At 38.7% G+C, this 24,242-nt stretch overlaps 1 protein-coding gene across 6 annotated transcripts in view; it reads left to right on the top strand.

Moving 5' to 3' along the window:
- The window catches only part of large1 (LARGE xylosyl- and glucuronyltransferase 1), a 192,811-nt gene that overhangs the window by 29,246 nt on the left and 139,323 nt on the right, over positions 1-24,242 (top strand). For 5 of the 6 annotated variants that reach the window (XM_077499386.1, XM_077499383.1, XM_077499384.1 and 2 more), the window contains 2 exons: positions 6,666-6,815; positions 15,442-15,516. The gene's annotated coding sequence lies outside the window, so the exon portion shown is untranslated. Of the gene's footprint in view, positions 1-6,665; positions 6,816-13,073; positions 13,212-15,441; positions 15,517-24,242 lie in introns of those variants that run through there. The other variant, XM_077499388.1, reaches the window with a different exon arrangement.

The raw sequence follows: 24,242 nt of genomic DNA, 5'->3' as shown, positions 1-24,242 counted from the left end.
AAAGGTCTTTGCAAAACACGGCACATCAACACAACTGCTTCCAAGAGTCTCAGCAATTTCTGCTGGGTTGGATTTTTCTCCAAATTGGACAGTTTTCAGAGGCTAAAAGATACAATTCAAAACAGTTCTCTTGTACTTATTTGTTGTCATTTTCCAAAGAGAACAAGAAGTTCTGGATTATCTGCAAACATTTGCCATCTTTATTGGAGCCGGTTGGAATCCATCCAGCAGATTCCTGAAGACGTCAAATGCAAATTGAAGGGTCGGTGTTCTCATGGAGGCACCCAGAAAGCTCTTAGCGCGAAAGCCGTCACTTCATCTTGCTCAGTTGCGAGGACCTCTTCAGATCTGGGGACGTTCCTTGAACCTCCCTCGTCCTCACCCTCCTCTTCCTCACCTTCACTTTGACAGTTTACACCGCCGAGCGCCGCGGTCTTCCACGCACACCCTGACAGCGTTTTAATCAAAACGCAATAAGACAACCCAGTAGGCTGCATCCTTTCCATTTATTTGATTGAATGTAGTGTGTAAGACTGTGGGCTGTTTGGTTGTATGAGTATGCAATGTGACAGGAGTTCGGCTACTGTACGTAGCAAATTAATGTGACTTTAATGTGTATTTCACTCCATGTATGCATCAACAATTGGAAATTATTGTAAATAACACTTTTTTTTTTTCTTCTTCCCCGAAAAATAATCCGAAATTAAGAAATTCAACACAACATCCCCGATATAGTGATTATTATTAATCACTATAGGAATTTTTTATATATATATAACATATAGTTCATGAAAAGTGCTTTGATTCGCTGCAATTTGATGTAATGGGCGCAGGTATTATTATATTGGATGGGAACAGGTGCATGTTATGGGATTTTAGGGTAAATCTAAGTTAATTTGGATGTCTTGTTGACTTGCATTTTGGGTTTTTTCATCATTCTAGATAGGATATCTTCTATTAAAATAAAACCGTGTCTATTTCTACAGTATACAGTGCAGTTTATGGTGTAAAATATAAAAAAAAAAAAACTTGGAAAAAGTTTTTTTTAAGACTTGGAACGGATTAAAATTATTTACATTAATTATAATGGGAAAAATAGTTTTGGATTTCGAACAATTCGCTTTTGGAACAGCCTTCTGGAACGGATTATTTTCAAAAACCGTGGTTTGACTTGTATACTTGTTTTATAATTTTCAAAGGTAAACTTTTCAAAGTGACTTGCTGGCTGATGTTCCCCGCCGGAAGACAAGCAAGCGACCGGTACGTTCCAACACGGTGGCAAGCCGACTCCTGACTGTATGAAATTAAACGGGACTGGCCGTGTAATTGCTTCTGCGGGGACTGCACCGGCTTCAGCAACACACTTTGTGATTTGGGTGCGTGACGCGGCTGCCCTCGCAGTCAAGGCAGAATAAACGACACAAAGGGAAAACAAGAATCTATTCTGGTCTGTAGCCGTGCGCGCGACAACACCTCGGGGAGGCGGGCGGCCATATGTGGCCTCTGCTGGCTATGACTGCACACACGCGTTTACATTTCGCTCTCAACTATCCACACCTTCCTGTCAGAGGCGGTTGCCAGGATAACGCAGCAGACATTATGGGATGTGACAGCTGGCGCCGGGTCAATTGTTGCACACCTCCGGTTGAGCATGAGAAGTCTTCCCCTCTCCAGAATTCCCTGTCGGATCTCATCCTGAAACGCACATTTGTTTGACAAGTTAAAACACCATTAGAAAACATTGAAGATGGTCAATAATAACGTAAAGACAACACATGACGAAGTTATCGTGAATGTGATCTGTATTTCTATTTTCAACATTCATAATAGTTTTTCAATTGTAATAAGTTGACCACTGTCAATGTTGAATGATGTTGTGAATGGTAAGTTCGAGGGCTGTGCAGTTCATCAAAATTCAATTACAATTTCAATTATTACACTGCACAATTACAAAATCAGCAGAATCGTTGAAAAAAAAAAGATGACAGATGAAAATCTATCAAGAACTGTGCCATATTCAGAAATAGGCACGTCACTCAACATCCTGATTTGTCACTTTTCATGTGTGCTTAAAAAAAAAAAATCCGTTTCTTGGATAGGTGGTGGTTCTTATGTTTGTTGTATTCGAGAATTCAAATCCTGGAAATCTTGCTGCTTATCAGCAAGTATCAGCTTACCAATATGTGATTCATCTTCACATGGCCCAGAGACGGCCCTACCTAAATGCCATTTTGCAGTGTTGAGCTTGACGAACTCATTGCTATTCATCCCTGCGCCAATGTTATGAGTCACCCCAAGCCCATTTGGATCACTGCAGAGGGATTCCTGCTCCTGGAAGTCATGTTTTCTTAAAAGGTTCACTTTTTTTTTTTTTTTTCACACACGCTGCGATATTGGGTTTTTGACAAGTAATAATGACTGTTAGCATAATAATTTAACGAGGCAACATGGTGTTATGATCTCGCTTTTCTGCATAAATAACACCTGCAGTCACGATAACATCCAAAAGCAATACAGTTCGAAGACAAAATGACACAATATTTCAAGTAGGATCAAATTAAACGCCACTCCAGTGACATGTTTTATTATGACAGCAATTTAAACGGAGATAAAACTAACGTTACAGTCGTAAGGCCTTATTTAACAGTCACTTCACTTTTGACAGCGGCATGTGTTTGAATCCCCCTCCCCAAGCAGCTTTAGACCTTTTTTTTTTTTTTTCCTTTCCGCTCAAACTGCCGAGTCGTGCTTCCATCAGCCGTCGTCATGGTGCCTTTTCGCCGACTGATACGCGTCCCGGCGGGATTTTGACCTGTCAAGAAGACACAAGTCAGTTGAACGGCGGCCCTGTTAAATTGTTTTTTGTCTTTGGCGTGCACCCTTGATAATTGACAAGTCGCAAATTAGCTGCAGTCCTGGCGATCATCTGTCAGCCTACAGCCACCGCCGCCAATATCCCCCTCCACCACAATGCTGTCTTCTCTGCAGATTGCAACTACTATTTAGTCAGACTGGGAGAACAGACAATGAAAAGTGTAGTTAGATCACGGATGGGCTTTTTCTGGGGTGTTCCACACTGGGTAGATTCAATTAAGTCTCTCGTTGGCTGGCGACCAGTGCCGGATGTACTGCGACTGTTGCCCAAATTTAGCTGGCATAGGCTCCGGCTCACCCCGAACACGAGTGAGGACTCATAAAAAAAGCAAAGTACAGAGAAACAGGATAGTTTTCACTTTTTCGCCCCACAGTGTTGTTTTCTGTTTTGCAAAACAAGTTTTGGTGAAATTTTCATGAACTGTAAGAGCCACAGAACTTTTCTATCAATAGGAGTTCAAAAGCCTTTAGCAAGCTGAACACAAGCCAAACAGAGTTGGAATTTCATTTGTGGTCATAAAGTAGCACTTGTATAACAGGATTTTAATCCAAAACCACCCGTGCACCACCACACTGTTCATAAAAGTGAAACAAAGGTTTGACCTTAATAAATGTTAAAAAAAAGCATACTGGGTTAAAACAAAAACCAATCTTTTTTTTTTTTTTGTCCATCTTTTTTTCACTTGCTGTCGACTGAAGATGACATCAATGTTGCTCAGGTCTCAGGTAACAACCAATCACAGCTCAGCTTCATAAAACAGGTGAGCTGTGGTTGGTCGTCGCCTGAGCCCTGAGCAACTGTGATGTCATCTTCAGTCGACAGCAAGTGACAAAAAATAAATAAATGGACAAAACCTGAGCATTTGTGATGTCATCTTCAGTCGACAGCAAATGGCAAAATGGCCGCCCCCTGAGATAGATAACCACACTAACGCAATATTAACTACAATGCCATATTTAGACCAGTGGGGCTGCATAGAACATATTATTGTCTTTTTTTTGGGGGGGGGGGGGGTGACTTCCCTTTAACTCATTCGCTCCCAGGAAATTTTCACTGTTTTACTGGATTTTGACTAATTTTGCAAGGCCCATAGAATTTTGTGTCCTATTGCTATAAAAACATGGAATCTATTAAAAGAAAGATGAGAGCCTGTTCTTTCATCAGTAAAAAAAAAAAAAAAAAAGTACATTTCTATATGATTCCATTTTGCATCAGTTAGCATTAGAATATGGCTAAGTTTCATCATTATTCACAAATCTGCTTAAAATAGTGTGTGTGTGGGGGGGAGGGGGGGGGGGGGGAGCTTTTTGATCTCTTAGACTTTGCTGCCATCTGCTGGCCGTTTTTGTAATAACTACCATTGCTTCAAGCATTCTCTTCAGTTCAGAGGCTGCATCAAAGCCAAAACGTATAAATACACTTTGGAAGCATGGTAATATTTAAAATAGAACGTATTTATACGTTTTTGGGAGTAAATGAGTTAAAAGTTAAATATAAACTGAACCGTCTTGTGCGCTGATTCTTTTGTTTCCGTTTTGATAATCACTTTGTTCCTTAACATAATCAACATTGAACTGGATGCGTTTACGGTTTACTGCCGACGGGATTTGAAGCGAAATGGCGTCAGAAAACCCGCACTACGTCTGATTTATCGTTGCTTTGACACTCCAAGCACCAGTTCAGGTGGATCAACGTTTCATAAAAGCACAACTTCTATCTATATAGTGAGCGTGGGTGTGTTATCAGAGAAAACAACGTGACAAGCGTCGGCGGCCGAGTGGAGTGGAGTTAGCTGCAGATTGATGAGCCGGGGCCGTTTGATGGATGGAGCTTCAGCGCTCGCCTATCAGCCTTTCTGTCAGCGTCTGAGCGGCAGCACATCAGCGCGCACAAACGCGTATATACATGCGGCGCTATCATTTCATTCAAACAACACCAGTCATGTTCACTGACGAGATAAAAGGGGGACCGAGCCTCAAAACAGTGGCTATGATTGTATCTCCACAGATCATTTCAAGATGATAGCAGAGCGGCGTCAACAAGCAATTTTCATATTTATTATGCATTATATCAGTAGGATGTTAATATAAAAAAAAAAAAATGTAGCGAGAGCTGTTGCATGCAAAACGCAATCGAGAGGGCGTAGCCTATATTCTTTAGCCTCTGTGAAGAATGACTAATATTACTGCGGCTTACTGAGCAATTCTGACCGTCTATTAAATTGAAGCAAAAAAATGTGGCAAAATTATTTCTATTATTGTTTTCATTTTGTTCAGGTTGGAATTGGTGAATGACATTTGCATTCATTTTAGTGGGGAAGGATGATTTGACATAAGTTTGTAAGTTGTACATTCAGAAACAAATCATTCTTATGGAAAACTTTCTTGGGAAGAAAATCCACTAGTTTGTCCATTGGTGACATGCTTTTGGGTGTAAAATGACATTTGAGATGCATTGCTAAGGACGTCACCACATGCCACACGCTGAGTACCACTAGAGGGAGCCCACAGTGAGAATCACTGATCAAGAACATGAGTTCCGAAAAATATCTCGAAATGTATTTGAACTTCGTTTGGCCTCTCCTTCACTCTCCCCTGATGCATTTTTTCTCCCCGTTCATGTTTTTGAAATCAAGAGGGGCATATTTATGATCCACTCATTCATTACTTCCTTGGGAAGAAGCATGGTGACTTGATTGCCTACCTCACGGGCGACCAGTCCATCAGCCAACTCCAGGACCTAATCAACTAAATCTAAATAAAACAAACCAATAGTCAAATAAAATAATTAAAATGATAAATGGCATGTTTTCAAATCATCTTTTATCTTCAAATGAATACAAAATCGGCCAAGTTCATTAACAATTCATTGTTTTGGAGTAATGGAATGGACATGTTCATCAGAAATTAATTATTTTATTGGAATTTAAATGCCCTAATTTGCATAATTTCCATGTGCCTCAGAATGCAAGGTAGAGGTTATGACGTTCTTTGTCAGTTGATAAATAAAAGATCGTTGGCACTCAATTGATTAACATGAATGTTATTACTTTAATTGCACTCATTGATTTCACCTTATTTTACTGAAGTTTTAATAAAACTATCCACTTCATGAACTTGGGTCACGAAATGCAAGTTGACTCATTTGCTCCCAAAACATATAAATGCGTTCTATTTTAATAAATATCGCCAGTGTCCCAAAGACGTGTTTATACTTTTATACTTTTTATGTTAGGACATATAGAAGGCTTTGATGCGGCCTCTGAACTGAAGAGAGCGGTTGAAGCAATGGTTAATTACAAAAACGGCCAGCAGGTGGCAACAGAGTGTAATAGATCAACCAGGGCCATGTTGCAACAAGCTGTTTTCCCTACAGTTTTAAACAGATTTGTGAAAAATTACGACTTAGCTAACTTAGCCTAATGCTAATTGCTGCCAAACGGAAACGTATAGAAATATACTTTTTTTTTGTGATGAAAGAAGACTGTGAGCCTTGCAAAATCAGTCAAAATCCACGAAAAACAGCTGGGAGTTAAGGGGGTTGCTTCAGTGAAAATGGCTAGAAGTGAATGAGTTCAGTTAGAAATGGTCTGATTAATATACCTTTTTGTTCTAGTTTTAATTGCCTTGATGCATTTTAATGAAATAATTCCCATTTTATGTCACTCTATTTCATTTTGGCCCAAAAACGTTTGTGCTTTAGTTATTAAATATGACCGTAACAATGTTTTCTTCAAGCAATAATGTCATAGATTGCAGTCATGATATCACATTTTTCTCTATCTATTCAGGAAATGTTCCAATAAAGCTGGAGCCTGACAACATAAAAGAAGGAAGCGGGCAAAAGCCACAAAAATGATGCGCCACTACCTTGCAATAAAAGTTTCCAAGTGGAAACTCTCTCATCAAACTAATGACGCACAAGATGGAAACAGATGGAGGTAAGCTCCTGAGAAGGGAAAAAAAATAAAAAATGGTGGGTTGAATGCCAAGATGGGCGAAGGTTCATGGAAACAAATGCGTAATGAAGTCTGCTGCCAGCCTGTCTTGTGCTTATGATGACCAACGAGAGAGGGAAAAAATAGTGCTACCACAAGCATCTTGTCTGGGAGGGACAGAGAACAACAAATCCACAACGTTTCATAAACAGGAGCTCACAACATTTATCCGCTTCTTCTCTGAACTCAATTTCTTATGACCCACTCTTGTAGTACAATTGAATTTCAAATCCCAAGAACATTTAGTCGTTCGAAAGATCAGCTATAGCTATGAATTTCATTATAGAATGGCTAATACAATCTCTAAGATGTGCATTTTTAGACGCCACAACATCATCTATCAATCGACTGGACTTTCATGACATTGTTGTCAACTACAAAAAAAATGATTGAAAACTAAATTGTACATGAATGTGCAACAAGTGTGCGTGTTTTTCTCTGTGCCCTACAATTAACTGTCAACCTGTCCACCTTTTGCTCAAAGTTAGCTGTGATACTGCTCCAATGACCAGCAACCGTGAATATGATAAACGCAAAACAAAATGCATGAGTTTGGATTATTATTATTTTTTTTCTTGTTCAAGCTCGGTCATCATATTGTCTTATCGCAGTGGATGCATTCGGCACCTTTACCTGTCTATAAAACCAACCTGGGATCTTGAAGCCCTCCCCTGTTGACCGAGGACCTTTGGTGGGATTTTAACGAGTGAACATGAATTGTACCTATGATGCCATTACGGTCACAAATGCTGGCAAAAGCTGCAGCAGATGTTCTCCTCTCACGGTAATTGGAGCAGGCAGAGAAAGAGGAAGTGAGTCAGCAGAGCATGCCAAGCACATCCCAGATAGATCTCGGAGCCGGAGATGAATGGAAATCAACATTAAAGCTAGCCCAAATGCGCCCAAATCTCCCGATGGGAATGTTTATTGGTCATGCACCAAAGAAACATTGGAGATCGAAAGGAATACTCGCTTGGCTAATATTATGTAGCATATCATCATGGAGATGTGGGGTATCCTCTTTCCCTTAAGCATTTACTTATCCGCGTATAAAAAATATACTTACTTAAAGTACACTTATCCCCCCCCCCCCCCCCCCCCCCACACACACACACAAGGAAAGCAGAACATAACCGATCATAACAGAAACTTAAAGGAACATGACAAACTCAAACAAAGCCCACTCAAAACTAGAACACTGACAAAAGCAAAAAAATAAATAAAAAAACCAAGCAAAAACCATTACAGTTGCTAACCAAAACAGCAGCACAAAAAGCATTATTTTTGGTATGACAACACAAGCAGCAACATGATTTTATATACAAACAAATCCCATTGGGAAACCCTTGAATGGGCTGATTTAACCATGACCTTATTTGGGCAATCCTGTCCAGGCTTGCTTCTCTATTGGTGTCATAAATAGCGTATGATCGAAATGTATGGCAATGTGTGGCTCACTGAATTTACTGATATCCTGCAAAGAATTTCATTAATGTTCACTTTTTAAAAATTCTGCTGAGGTTCATTTGCTGATACTGGAATCCAGCATTCTTAACGGTTTTTAAACGCCTTGTATTAGTCAAAACTCAAAGACAAAAAAAAAATTAATAATACATGGATACCAAAAAAAAAGACACCACAATCCCCTTGCATCGTGAGTTGGTCAACTACTGAACCATTCAAATTCAAAAATGCTCACTGTAGTGAGGTAAAAAAAAAAGAAAGAAAAGAAATCCAACAAACAGGTCAAGCCCTCTCTGGGGGAAAATACTGACATCTGGAAGTTAACCTACAAATAAGGCAGTCAAGCAAACAGGAGCAGGGAACAGCAGCTATTTGCACTCGGCAACACCAAACATGACATGAATGGGCTTGACTGGTTGTGACAATTAACAACACTCGGCCTCGTTCTCCTCGCTTGAGCAGCAGCGACTGGTGTTGACCCCCGTTTGAACCCTCTGCTTTTATTAAGAAAAAAAAAAAAAAGGCCTTATCTCTGTCTTGTAGTGTCTCATCCACTTACTCGATCCTCTCTCGCCACTGCACAGTTGAAGCGCATTGGGAGGATGATTTATTCTTTAGAATTAAAAATGATGTGAGCTTCAAGTGGCAGGTTCATTTCTCCTAAAGGATGAACTCGAGACGGGCTCCTTTTAATATTAGATCCTCTCAAAGCGACCACTCAAACTTGAGATAAACTCAACTGTCAACTGCAAGTATTTTATCATTTTTTTTATTAAGTCTTTTTTTTGTTGTTGTTGTTGTTGTTGTTGTTTTTATTCAATATGGTATTTTACATATACCATTTGTCAAGATCAAGCACAATATTTTTTAGGCCACACCCCGGAAATGCACACTGGCCAATCAAAGGGCAGATGTCGGCACATTTTTCAATGTACTTTTAAAATAGAATTATCTCATTTTTTCCCAGCCATTTTCACATTTCGCAATCCCGTTCGCTCCCGGCTGTTTTACTGGATTTTGACTGATTTTGCAAGGCCCACAGAATATTGTGTTGTATTGCTATAAAAGGAAGAAAAAAGTATATTTCTATATGTTTCCATTTGGCAGCAATTAGGATATAGCTAAGTTTCATCATTTTTCACAAATCTGTTTAAAACTGTACGGAAAACAGCTTGTTGCAACATGGCCCTGGTTGATCTCTTATACTTTGTTGACACCTGCTGGCCGTTTTTGTAATTACCATTGCTTCAACCATTCTCTTCAGTTGAGAGGCTGCATCAAAGCCGTCTGTATGCTCTGGCATAAAAAAAAAAGCATTAAAAAAAGTATAATATTGTGTTCTTTTGCTATAAAAAAAAAATGGAACCTATCAAAAGAAAGATTAAAGGTGTATTCAAGGATCTTTTGTCTCTCCGTCTTCCGGGTGGATCGTCTTAACAATTGGTTCTCAATCCCGTCAATCAGTCTGCCGTAACGCCCTCGTGCGTGCTCGTTCTTCGCTGAGCAGACGAGCAGGAGAAATGATAGGATGTCTGCAATGTACATTTTGTGACAAACAGACGTTTGGCTTCTACTCTGAGAAGATCCTTGAATACACCTTTAAAGTCTCTTCTTTCATTAGGAAAAAAAAAAAAAACGATATATCGAACGGTTTCCGTTTTGCAGCAATTAGCATTAGAATATAAATAAGTTTAATCAGTTTTCACAAATCTATTTAAAATTTAGCTTTTTTTCTACATGGCCCTGGTTGATCTCCTTTGCTATGCTGACACCTGCTGGCCGTTTGTGTAATAACTACCATTTCTGCAACCTTTCTTTGCAGTTGAGAGGCTGCATCAAAGCCTTCTGTATGCTCTAGCATAGAAAAAACAAAAACAAACAAACATATAAATACGTCTTTGGGACACTAAAATATAAAATAATACGTATTTATACGTTTTTGGGAGCAAATGGTGTGACATGCAAACAGATGTATTTCTGAGTTACGTTTAACTCGAAGCATAAATAAATATCAATTAATATTTAAACTTTACATAATTCTATGTGGTTGTTGCTTGAATTTGTCAAAAACAACATTTTTACATTTTTTAGATTAATCAAAATCCTACAGATCGTTCATGAATAGGATGGCAAGGGAGGATCATAATGTTTTCAAAATAACATCAGAATGTGATTTGTAACAGGGTTGCAAGTAAAAGAGCTGCAAATCAATGAAAATGTTCATTTTTTGCGCAAGAGTGCACGATAGCGATGTTAGCTGTTATGCAAACTAGAACAAACTTGGCGACAGCATAAAGAAAAGAAAAACTTGTTAAAAAAAAAAAAAATCCGAACGAAAAGAGTGGACTAACTGGTCAGAATAATTAGCCTGATGTAAATTCTTCTGAGTCATATAGTTCACTTTTTTTTTTTTTTTTTCGTCTAGTTGGCTAAAAGAGTAACAGAAATGCGTTCGTCTTGAGAGACTTCACAGCATAATTATTTCTGTTTGAAATATATCTTTGATAAAACAAAATGTAAAAAAAACAAAATCATACCAAATAAAAAAAAAATATATCCTCCGAGTCTATATTTCTGCTGACTTTACTTTTATACTTTCTTTGTATTTCATGTGCTGCCTTACTAAACTAAAACAATACCGCTGTAAATGAATGATAATAAAGTCATTCCCACCAATACAGAATGCCAAAGGTAATGTCCAAATATGGTTCGCTCCTTCCTGCTCCTCTGTGCCATGACGACACCAGGTTTTCCCGACAGCCTGCAGCGAGGCTGACGGGGAGGGGCTGCATGGGATGTACATGGATTGGATGCTTCCTGGTTGTCAGGATCTGAGCAGGCCAGGAAGAAAGCTTTTCATTCTTGCGCGTTACCATGGGATACACACAGAGACACGATGACTCCACACTGTGTTGCCTGCACGCGCACGCGCACGCTGTTGGAGGGATCATAAAATCATATTGCTCCAAGTCTGTTTTGTTGGAGGTGATTTCAGCATTAGTGGCAGAAAAATGCTCACTTTGCTCCATGTAATTTCACGTCTGATATTTAGCAGTATGGATCATCGCAAGGTGGCGAGAAAATGGAATCATTGATGTCGGGGTATTACGGCTGATTACAAAAACATTGCACTGATATCAATCTGGTAGATTAAGGTGAGATCAAGGTGTGTTTGTGCGGAAAGATGACAAACTTTTTGTTTTTCACATCCTGTGAAACAATGTGCTTATGACGCTAATCCTCTTTGTCGTCAAGTCAATAATCTCCACTTTTGTCTCTTTTCAATTGAATGCGGACTTTTGTCTTATCCAATTATTGATTCGGTCCGAACATGCTGCAATCATCAGGTGAATAAGCAACATGCTTTAGTTTTGTCATTTGCTTCAATAAAATATAGGAAATGTGACATTCAGAGGAGCCTGCTCAGTAGAAGTTTTTTCTATTTCTATTTTAATATTATTATTATTATTATTATTATTATTATTAATGCAATCTCTGGTGTAATAACCTTATTTATTGATTGATTTAATTATTTTTTTTAATTTTATTATCTGTTCTTATTGCTGCTGGAAATGTAAATTTCCCAGAGGGAGCCATCCCAAAAGGGATCAATAAAGTCTAAGTCTGAAAAGTGAAAACTATAAATATGCTTCAATCCTGCCATTTTGGTTAGCGACTGTAAGCCAGCGACCTGGACTGGGCGAGTTAGGAATCAGTAATTGGCAGAACTCGAAAAGGTGGCCTTTTGTCAACGAGGGGCCGACGGGGGAGAAAGTGCCCACCTCTGGTAATTGGGTTGAAATATTCTGTGAATTTACACAATTGATAGGAATGAATAAGAATGGAGCAGAAGACTGAAACCTTTTTCCAGTCGCGCTGTTTTTGTTTGCACCAATGTTTCAGTGGGCTCTGTGGTGACATCAGTGCCACGGGGGGGCATCGACATCGACATCGAGCGGGGGGAGTTCATACTCAATAACAGGCTGGTAACATTCTGAGAATTTGCTAAACTGAACATTGTTCATAGGTATTTACAGGAAGTCACAGTTTACAGTTGTATAGTTTTGTCCAGATCTACAAGTATTAGTAAAAACTAGAATTTAAATACAGAGGTAATTACAATTACCGTATTTTCACGACTATAAGGCGCACCTAAAAGCCTTCAATTTTTTCAAAAGCTGACCATGCGCCTTATATATGGATCAATATTGAACCGCAACAGGTCTCGCTGTCAAGACGCTATCGGTGACGCTGCACGATCGGTGACGCGCATGCGCAGAAGATCCCGCCATCTTGGATCGCTAGCTAATACTAATACTTTACCTCATAGAAAATAATAAAACAGCTGTTTATTCATTTTGGAGTTGTCAGAAAGCTGGTTTGTAATCTATTAATAAAGTTTGACTGACCTATCTGACTGTTTTGTTGACATTCCCTTTAGCGCAGCACCATCTAATGGATGCATAACGTAACCCCAGCCTCTACTGTCGCGCCTTATATATGGGAAAAGTTTGAAAATATGTCATTCATTGAAGGTGCGCCTTATAATGCAGAAAATACGGTACTAGAGATTTACTTTAGCAGGGCACGGCATATGCAGTCTGTACTGTATGTAAGAGTAGTTGAAGAATGGCCTGGACTTTCTTAACACATCCCTGAGAGGTTTGTAAACAAGGATTTGGAATCTCCTGCCTGAGCCCGTATTAGTTTAGCTTCCCACTGAGGCCGCAGTGTGTTGCAGCGTGTCATTAGCCATTCAGTGAGATATACAAGGCGAGTCATTTCCTGGTATACATCTTTGGCTGTGTGGAATGAGCTGTATCCCGCAGCACGCCGCATTCGGGCCACCCGGTATTTATCACAGCTGTCCCCGAGGTGAGTGTAGTGAATCTATTACGGTGCGTTTTGTCCCCTTCTGCAAGCCCGCTGAGTTTTGTCACCCATGTCAGCGAAGGTAAGCCGCAAGTGATTGAAATGGGGCCAGGGTTTCGCCACCGCATGCGGCGCCGACGCCGAGATGTGGTCGCACTCGAGTGGGTTGGCAGAAGTGTTGTTTATACCTTTTCCTATGATTGACAGCGAGGCAAAGGAGAAGAGTGCTGCAGGAAAATTGTACAAATCATCATTCTGACCACTGGCATTTGTATATGTCAGAAATGATATGTCAGGCCACACCTTAGTTTGCTCAGAGTCACTAGTTTTTGTTTGGAAGCCAGCTAAACTAAACATGCTAACTACCTCTTCTTTATTTTTTGCTATCTGTTTTTATTGCTTTATAGAGACACAATTTAGAAGTAATAAATTTCATAATAATGCATATATTTGTCGAGACTGAGGTCAAGTTGCATTTTACAATTTAAAAAATGGGCAGAATTTCGCGAGTTCATGTTAAAGATGGCTTTTGATGTGAAAAGAAAAAATGCACTGAGCTGTCAGTCTTACAAATACAATTATGCCATCTCGTGGCAGATAAATGACCTCAACACAAATCAATATCACACTCGGTTTTTTTTTCTTTTGAATTTTAACTCAGTTTTATGAATTATGAAATTACCGTATCAATGAATAAAAGATGCAGCCATTTTTCTTTTCGTTTCCCACTTTTATGTTAACAAGAGTATGAAAACTTGGGAAAAAATATTTTATTGTACATGTTATTGTACATTTAGAACAGATAAAAAAAATGTGATTTAAATTATGTTTTAAAAGGATATGAGGGCCATTGTTTACTCGGCGTTCTACACATCAAAATCAAGTGCCTCTTTTTTTTTTTTTTTTTTTAATCAATAACGGTTATGGTATGTTCAACAAACGTGCATTCATAAACAAAATTGTCACTAATTATGGCACCTAATACCGCCTGCTTTATTGGTTCCTTTCAACTTTGCACTTGTATGTGCTGTTTCCTTGGCACATTTAGTGTTTCATTTATTACCGCCTCATTTGCATGCATATTCATGAGTGCAAATGAGGGGCCGGCGTTCCAAAACGATCCCCTTTCCGTCCACTTATTATCGAACCAATACGCCGTTTAAGCAATCTAAGTCAGGTGGTTTAAAGTGCATGTGGATATACTGTAGGCCCATTTAATTTTAATTAAGTGAACAAAGCTTAAATTGGCCGCAAAAGGGCTGCCATTAGCGTCCAAATTGCTTCGAGGTGCGTGTTGCTTGCAAATACAAACTTTGGCCAATCATGTTGTCGACTCGGGTTGGATTTAAATTGTCAGTTGTGCACACAAGTATTTGAAATGAGGAGCCGAAAAGCTCAGCCATGGCTTCAACCTTTGTGACCTGCAGAATGAATCAGTGCATGCGTTTCCGAAGGTGTTTTTGCATGTGGTTAGCCATTTGAATACAATATACTGTAAGCGCGACAAATGACATCCTGATCGGAGACTTGGCATGAGCGGAACGTTTGAATTGAATACGCATAAACTGCATACATATATACAGAAATAAAAATATTTGAATGTGTGTTTTATTGTTACTCTAACCGCAGTAAATAATTGCCATTTAAATATTCACTGGTTAGCACATACACCTCACAGTTCAGATGTTACGGTGTGCGTTGAGGACCCAAGTGCAGGGAAAACAGGGCAGTCAGGGTACTCAAAAAAGATTGAAACAAAATCAAGGATCTGGCTAACAACGAATATGTCCTACAAAATGGGGGGACTCCGAGGTACAAACGGAGGAAAACACAATGAATCGACACAGACAGTGGGGAGACAAGAAACTAAATAGACATACAGTGACTGATAATTAGATACAGCTGGGCAAGACACAAGTGGTAGAGGATGCTGATTGGTTGACACATGAGGAAGGACATGACAATACTTGACAAGACGAGGCAGGCACACAAGGACAACAAAATAAAACACAGATCATGGCTGAAACTGAAAGAAACATGAGGAGAAAGACGAAACCCAACCTAAACCTGAACAGTGTCAAAAGTAAAATAAAAAAACTACCCAAAAACCAGACCATGACATCAGACCGTTTTTAAATGATACAACAAATTAATTAATTATGACTCCTGAAATGTTTCTATGTATACAGTCACACACTGAGTGTCATCATACTTATTTATGTATTTCATGCAGATGGAGAGGCGGATAAAACAGAATCAAGAATGAGCGTTTTCAGTGCTCGTAAAGACCACAAACTGCAAGATAAAGGTCAGTAAAATGCTTTTGAGCTTTTTCATTTAATAATAATGTCCTCATACTGTTTACAAAAGATGAAAAAAATACTGTGGATGAGGCTCATATGAAGGTGGTTTGTGTTGAAAATGACTGAATACAGCCACCTATGTAACATAGGCTCACGACTGTGTACATGCTGGATGCACGGTGTCGATCGCCTTTGTTGCAAGTGTTTTCCCGCCATTTTGGGCGACTTGAGGGAAATTCCATTTCCTCCGCAAAACACAAAAACGTGGGGTAGAAAAGCAGGTCTTGAAAGCCATTTGTTGGTTTCCCTAAAAGTTTGTTGTGTGTTCTCAATTTTGGTGAGAATTCAAAACCATTTCGCTGTACTGGATGGTTGCTTTGTGTCACTTGCATTGGGGTGCGCTGGCGAAAAAAGGACTACTTTTTAAAAGGCTGTCCATTACCCTAAGATTATTCATTCAAATGAGCTGTAATTAAGCAACCTCTTGCCCAGGAATGCATAAAAGCATGCAAAACCTGTAATGATTTTCAGGGTGATTTTCAAAGGAACGCAAGTGCATGTGTTGAGGCCCGGGGAACTTGTGTGGGCACCACGGTGTGTCTTTTTACCAAGCCACTGGAAAACCTTTCACAGCAGTCAGCACAAAAAAGATTAAAAAAAAGCGTTGTGTTTTTAAATAATAAACGGGCGGTGTGTTTATACCAGAGGGGCATGTCAAAAAATGTTATTTGGCTGCCACTTGTCTTTTGAGGGTAAAAAAAAACAAACCCAAGGGGGGTCATTAATGGCAGTACATGGGGAAATAAAACTACAAATGTAATCACTGTGTTTTTATCCTATCTGTGTCTGGACAGAAGAACTCACATTAACTTGAAAATGATGCTTTTTTTTGTGTCAGTTTCAAATTAAACTGTTTATTTTGTCCCTATAAATGAGCCCAGTTTGCCCATTTTCTAATCCCAGTGAGACTCGGCAGAGCGTCCTCGTGCCATCTTTCTTTCCATGTCGACACTTTGAGTCGTGATCTTTCCACCTTGGCGGGAGTCTGCGCTCTACTAGTCCAAAGCTAGTTTCACTTGACATCATTAACTTTGGTTGGCATAGCTATCATGAGTAAAAGCACCGAAATAAATAACTAAATAAATAAAACTAGAAACCGCATGGCTGAAAGAAAGTCTGCCATTTTGGCTTGTAGTGTCCGTTTCAGGGTCATGTTGGAAATTAGACTTAGACTTAGACTTGACTTTATTGATCCCTTTGGGATGGCTCCCTCTGGGAAATTTACATGTCCAGCAACAATGAGAACAGATAATAAAATAGAAAATAATCCAATCAATCAATAAATAAGGTTATTACACCAGAGATTGAATTAATAATAATAATAATAATAATGACAAATAAAAATTCAATCAATAAATAAGATTATTACACCAGAGATTGAATGAATAATAATAAGAAGAAAAAGAATCCTGAATTAAACTATCAACATTTTTTAACTGACCATGTCAAATCATATGATACGGAAAAATAAAATGACATAAAATCAATAAATAATAATGCATTCAAACTGATCACCAACTTTAACTCAGGAGCACAATATATATATATAAAAAAAAAACCTTTAACCTGCAAAACAAAAATAATTTATGCAGATTTTTTTTTTTTGCTCAGTGCAAACAAAACCCCTACACTACCGAGCGAATGCTCCCTGCACACACGCTGCCAATAATGAGAGCGCCACTGCCCCCTAATGTAGTGGAGGTGCAGTTGCACTTTATTCTAGGACAGTAAAAAAAAAATAAATAAAAAAATTTAAAAATTAAAATTAAAAAGCACGTTCCCCGAGGTCAAACGCGCCCCCCTTGATGGAGACTCGCGCCCCCCTGTGGGGACCCACCCCACTATTTGAGAAGTACTGAGTTAGATTGACTTGAAACTTTTTTTGCCGACACCTCGTTGACAATCGTAGCTCCCGACCTTGCCCGTCAAACAACTTGGAATTCCACCTCGAGTCCATGACTTCATCTTCAACTGAGCAATACACGGCAAATTAGCTTTGGCGTCCGCTAATCTCCCTGACTCGTTTGCAGGTCTGTTTTGCATTGTATTATTTGTCTTTCACAATGACACTGGCGATAAATCGGGCTGGAACGTGCTTCTAAGACACAAATTTGGCTGAGGTCGCCTTGCCTCACCTGTCCAAAAAAAATAAATAAAAAAATAAAAAAAATTAAAAAAAAATATTAAAAAAAAGAGCGTGAAGGAAGCTGGAGGAAATTTGGCATTACTCTTCGACAAAGCAGTGCACTTTGATGGTCTGTTTTCTGATGTTAAATTGTTGAATATTCTAAATGTTCATTTATAAAAGATGATGTTTGTATGCATGTTGTCCCAAGGGAAAAACACTTATTTCCACATTATATTGCAAAGAAACAGTATGTATTTCTACAGACAAATTCCCCTCCCTTTTTCAAACACGATTCTTGCCTGCGGGGATGTTGGCGAAAGATATTTTATACATGTCAGGGTGTGCGGCCTTATGTCAAAAGGCAAATGAACTTGCTAAAATACTTTTTTTTTTTTTTTTTTTCCCCCTTCAAATATTTAGCTTTAACCTTCTTCTGTTAAATAAGCCTCACCTCACACCTCTTGGAAATGCGAAATGATCATCTTCCAAATGGGTCACCACGGAGACTGGCTTGATCACGTTAAGCTAATTAGGATGAAACCTGAGGCAAAAGCAATATTAGAGGAGGATTATCATGGTCTTCACAGTTGGGTGCAGGCGAGTATGAAGGAAAAGACTTGTGAAATAGGAACTCTAGATCCTAAAAAAAAGAAATATAAAAAAAAAGTGTCTTTCCTTTCCTAAGGCGTCTTAGCAGTGGGTGTTTTTGGTTTAGCAACTGAGAGCAATGCCCCTGGATGATTCTGTCATGCATAACAAATGGAATCGGTAAAGAAAACCATTTGCCAGCATTCTAATTTACTCCTTGCGAGATGCCACACTGAGATGAAAAGAGAGAAACAAACTTCTACTTGCTGAATTTCTCTTGAGGTCCTTCCCACCTGTATGGATCGTATCGTCAGTCTTACATACTGTCGCTTTCTGATAGCACAGCCGCTTGCAAAATATGAATAAGTCATAATAAAAAAACATAAATAATAATTCTTCAATGTTGTTCCATGAAAAGATTAAAAAAAAAAATGAGGAGAGCATTGTGTATATGTGGATGAGCTCAGTGTGTGACCTGTAATCCACATTTTTGAATCCACTCCACACCACGATGCACGAGATATCTCGAAACTATATGCAATACTAAATGCATTTCACATTTGACTGTCATTTGGAAATTCTAATGAAGTGCTGCGTACAACGTGCCAGCACCGCAAAGTGATCCAAGCGTATCACAACTCACCAGTATTTTTAGCTAATTATGCACAGCTAGCATGGCTTCCGCCAATATTCAAGTGTTAAATTAACTCGCCATCTGTTGTCTTGAAAAGAAAAAAAAAAAATCTATTTTTTTTTAAAGCCTCCACTTATAAGAATGCATTTCCCACTTGCGCAATTCACATGCATACAGCACTTTAAGCAGAATGAGAATTCACAATTCAGCAGAATACTTTTCAACGATACGTTTCTGTTTCCTCAACCATTCCAAAATAATAATAATAATAATAATGCTGATAATAATAATGATGATGATAATTCTGTGTGCCCTGCAATTGGCTGGCAGCCAGTTCAGGGTGTACGCCGCCTACTGCCCGAAGCCTGCTGGGATAGGCTCCAGCACCCCCGCGACCCTTGTGAGGAATAAGCGGTTAAGAAAATGGATGGATGATAATAATAATAATAATAATAATAATAATAATAATAATAATTAATTCATGATTCCATTTTTGCACCTATTCTTGTCAAATGAGTCTCCAGAAGCCCTGAATTGCACTTTTGCCTTTTCATTTAACATCATTTTCTCTCATCTCTGCTCCCTTTTGCCTCTTTGCCCTTTGAGCTTGGCATTTTGAAAAACCCGTTCATTTATTAACTCATTAATATTCATTCCTCAAAATAATTTTACTCCCGTTCTTCTTTGGTGGTCTTCCATCCCACGCATTGACCATCAAACTTTGGCAAAAGTGCATCTTGCTATTTGCTGATCATTGCATCCATGTTGTTCATATTATCATTTTGATTTGATAAATTACGTTTCCCCTCCATCCATTTTCTTTAGTGCCCGCCCTTATTGGGAGTTTAGCACAATCCAATACTATGAAGCCATATTAGTAGTAATAGTCCCATGATGAAAACAGCATAAAAAATAAACGATGTGAACATGTATGCACAGCATTCACATTTCCCACACCACATTCATAAACAAACAAAAAAAACAATGGAAAGAAAAAAAAATATGGAGGCTTGCTGTTTATCGGAAAGACAAATGGCCTCGCAGCAACTGTTGCAAATGGGGCAGTCGGCTACGTTTGAGATTAATTACCACGTGAAGATTTGAGGAGTGGCCCTAAATAATTGATAAAGGCCATACAGAAGCAGCAAGTGCGTGTTAAATAAGACATGAAAATGCACGACAGCCAGTCTTGTCACATTATGCTGGACTACATTAAAAAGCGATGTAAGGGGTGGATTATCACAAAAGGATGCCATAGCTGACGTCTGTCCGGTTACTTCATAAAAAGATGACGAGCTTCCTATAACGTTTTGTGTGAGGACCCACCTATTAATCTGCAGGCCCCAAGTAATCAATCGTCTGCGCTTGCCTAATTGTAAGTCCGCCCCGACCCTCAACTACCAGTTTGGCGACCTTAAATGAGAGGTTGTTGTATAATCGCCACAGCAATCAGTTGTTGAACATTCAGCGCTCACTTCCCGTTATCAGCCTGCACTGCTGGAAAGCGTGTACGGCGGATTCTGGAGGTGAACCCGCAAGCATACGTGCCCAGCGAGAGTCTTAGCGGCTCGCTTGTTCATTAGCATCTGCGCGATTTGGCCCGCCAGCAGCTGTAAAGAGGCCGGCGAGCGTGGCAAAAAAAAAAAAAACGGCAACTCGGTCCGCAGCCGGTGGCCATTACCGCGAGCGGCCAACTGCAGCCAAAGGGCATTACAGTCGGCTGTTTTTGGACGCCGGCCACCTTACCTGCGGTCCAGCTTTGGCTGGCGGAAAATATGCCCACCTTGAAAATAAACAGCAACCTTTTCCTTTTACAGCTTTGACACGCCAGTGGCGGTCTGAAAATGAGTGTTACTCTACACAAATACAAATAAATTCTTAATAAGCTTGGATGGGTATGTGAACACACATGCTGTACTTACTTGTGTAAAATTGTATTTGCGGTCCGGTTCCTACCTGTTCTTCCCCAGATCGATATCCACATTTTTTTTATGTATTTGACACCAAACTGTCGATGATCGATCAACACACAGCTTGGAGCTTGTCTGCGCCGCCATGAGCATTAGCATCAGATGAGACGAAAATCCTGTCATTATTTGCTAATCTTGCACGCTGTGTGAGTCTCTTTGGTTCCTCTTTTGTATTTTTTCCACCAAATTGATTTTTCTGCTGAGGAATTCATTATCAAAGAACAGTTGTCAACAACAGTTATTTTTTGTGATGTGAGAGCAAATACCCTAAAACAAATCCCTTTTGATTGGTGGATGCTCATACCATGGATAGTAGGGGATGTAACGATAAGGGCAATATCGTGATATCGTGATATTAAAACTGCCACAATATCGTCGTCGTCATGTTCACAATATTTAATTGCAACACATCTGTTCAAAAAGATTGATTTACATTTATGTGGTTGTAGCACCCTCTGGTGGCTACCTTTTTTAGTACAATTTAATTTTCATTAGGGATGTTTTGGCCCTTCTATGTTTAAAATCCATGCTAATCGTCAGATGATCGTCGTAATATGCTTGTGAAGCGAGTCAATATGTGGAGGAACTCAATGTGTGCGTGCATTAGCAAGTAAGTTCCTCAACATTTTTATATAACTATTTCTATATTTTTATATAATTTATATTTTTATATTTTTCATTGCTGTTATGTACAAAAGCACAATATTGTGTGTGTTTTATTAGCTGAGCTCTTTTTTTTTTTTTTTTTTACAATATTGTGACCTTTTTTTGTATTGCCAACCTCCCCACAATATCGCGATAATTATCGTATCGTGAGCTTCATATCGTGATATCGTATCGTGATGTTTGGATATCGTTACATCCCTCATGGACAGCAGATGAAAAAAGTCTACACACCCCTGATCAAGTGCCATGCATTTTTGCTATAAAACGGAAATAGATCTCATGGAAAAAAAAATAAAAAATCAAAACATTTTGCACCACTGACGTGACCTAAAACGTGCAATAGAAAACATTTTCGAGAGGGGAAATAAAAAAAATAAACAATTGACGTGTGGTTGCGTAAGTGCACACACCCTTCTAAATGGAGATGCGGCCATTTTGAGAATTTACCAATCACATCACAACTCATGTGAAACACGAATTGGCACACAATCGCCACCATTTATGGTACCTTTGATTAATCTCAAATAAAATTCAGCTGTTCTAGCAGGCTTTTTTTTTTTTAAATGAGTACAGGTTATTGACTCATATTAATGTTGATAGAGCATTAAATTATACACGAAGAAATGAAATGGCCACATACTTTGTTGTCCTAGCTGCAACGTGTCATAGTGGGTGTTTCCAGTATTATTTATTCCTCTGCAATCAAGTCATGTGACTTTTTAATGAAATATATAGCATTTAGGTCATTGTCTTGATGGTTATCCATCTGCTGTCTATGCGGTTTGTCCTTTTGGGGGATGAAAATGAAGACCTATCAGAGCTGTTTAATCTTGGCTAACAGTGTTAATGCCAATATACCAAATTAGACAACAAGCGTTCATGACCAGAATGCAGTTTAAGACGACGAATGGCCAACGGCTGCAAATGATGAACCTCAGTTGATCAGTTATCTGAAACAAAAAGTAGCACAAAATTCTGCCGATGAAAGGATTTCGCCGTCCATGCTTGAGCAAGAGCAAAATGAGTGGATATTTCACATTCAAACGGGCTTAAAGCAACCTTGTCTTTCACTGTACGTCGATAAATCCCTGCAAACGGAAAAAAAAAAGAGAAAAAGTCAATTCAACGGCTGAGTGAACATGAATGATTTCTATGTCTTTATATCAGGCAGAGACAAGCATACAATCCACGCTGTGCAGTCGGCCTGCGATGTTCCTGGAGAATTAGTGTTGGGCACATTAGGGACGACTGCTGAGCTAAAGGCTCTGCTGCATTATTCAATAAAGAACTGTGCGGTGCACGTTCACCAGAGATACCCCCCCCCCCCACCCCCCCGTCCACTTTTGTCAGTTTCACTTCAGTGAAATACCAAGGGAATGGTCATAAATCTACATTCGCAGAATGCATTCATATTCTGCAGGTTAACCGGAAGCGTTGCGCTAACTTTTGTCACTTGTTCAAAGAAAAAGTGCGGCAAAGATTTACGCAGACTTTGAATCATGTTTCATGACTGTATTTATTTTATACAACTTGTTTCTTCTCTGATAGTGCAATCCAAGTAAATGCTACTCTGAAAAAAAATATATCTTTAAAAATCTCTTTAAAATAGTAAGATTATGAGAAGAAAAATTGTAATAAGGCCAGAAAGCTAGACACTGAAGAGAATTTTGTTTTTGTTTCTTTCATGGTGGTGTAGTAATCTCAAACGCTATGCTAAATAGTCATCAAATGCTGAAAAATTTTAAAAAATATTATAAAAAAAAAAAAAGTTGTAAATACTCTAAGTCATGGTGGTAGTGGCGACTTCATTATTAAAGGGTGCGGAAAGAGTATTATCATAACTGAAAAAAATCCAAATATTAGTAACGAGATTATTATTATTATTATTGTGAAAACTATGCCAAAATTATTTTTTTCTTTAAAAAAAAATAAATAAATGTGTGCAATAAAGATGTAAGAATAAAATCAAAATTACACGTTTGCTTAAAAAAAATAAAAATAAAATTCCCCTGTTCTGCATGCCGAGAAAGCAACAAATGAATGAAATCAACTCTTATTTTAGTTAAAAAACAAAACAAAAACCCCCCCAAAAAAGCAAAAAAGATGTCGTAATATTGCAAGAATAAGTAAAGTGTTTATCAGTCTTTTCCCCCCACAACACACACACACAAATCATCTTTTATTTACCATGGAAAACTGTAAAGTTTTCAGATTCAGGTTAATATTTTTATTATAATGTCTGACTATGTAGAAGAAAAAAATGTAACTGCAAGTAAGAAGTACTTTCTGAGAAATGTAAATATATTTATACAAAAAGGAGGTTCATTAAGGTTTGATGTAAGATGTCAAAGGCAACTATTTTTAAAGACTTCAATTAAAAATAAATAAATAAATAAATCACAGTATTTTGTGTTTTAAGGGTGAAAACAATACAACAATAATGTCACATTTCTTTTGCTATGTTACAACTTTAATCTTGGACAATTATCCTAAATTATATTTTTTATTTTATTTTTTCCCTTCTCATTTCTGAAGTGTCCTTCATAGATGATAGCTGATTTCAGATGCAGGCCATCCCTCCCCTCCCCTCCGCTGCCCTGACCGAGATAATGGTCTGGGTACTTGGTGCTGTTTGTGGTTGATAATGCTTTCAGCAAGCGATGCTATTGATCGTGGCTAACTGCA

The sequence above is a fragment of the Festucalex cinctus genome, chromosome 16 (assembly GCF_051991245.1).
Source record: "Festucalex cinctus isolate MCC-2025b chromosome 16, RoL_Fcin_1.0, whole genome shotgun sequence".
NCBI classification, from domain to species: domain Eukaryota; kingdom Metazoa; phylum Chordata; class Actinopteri; order Syngnathiformes; family Syngnathidae; genus Festucalex; species Festucalex cinctus.
Note: the sequence above shows the minus strand (reverse complement) of the source record. Positions and strands in the feature narration are given on the sequence as shown.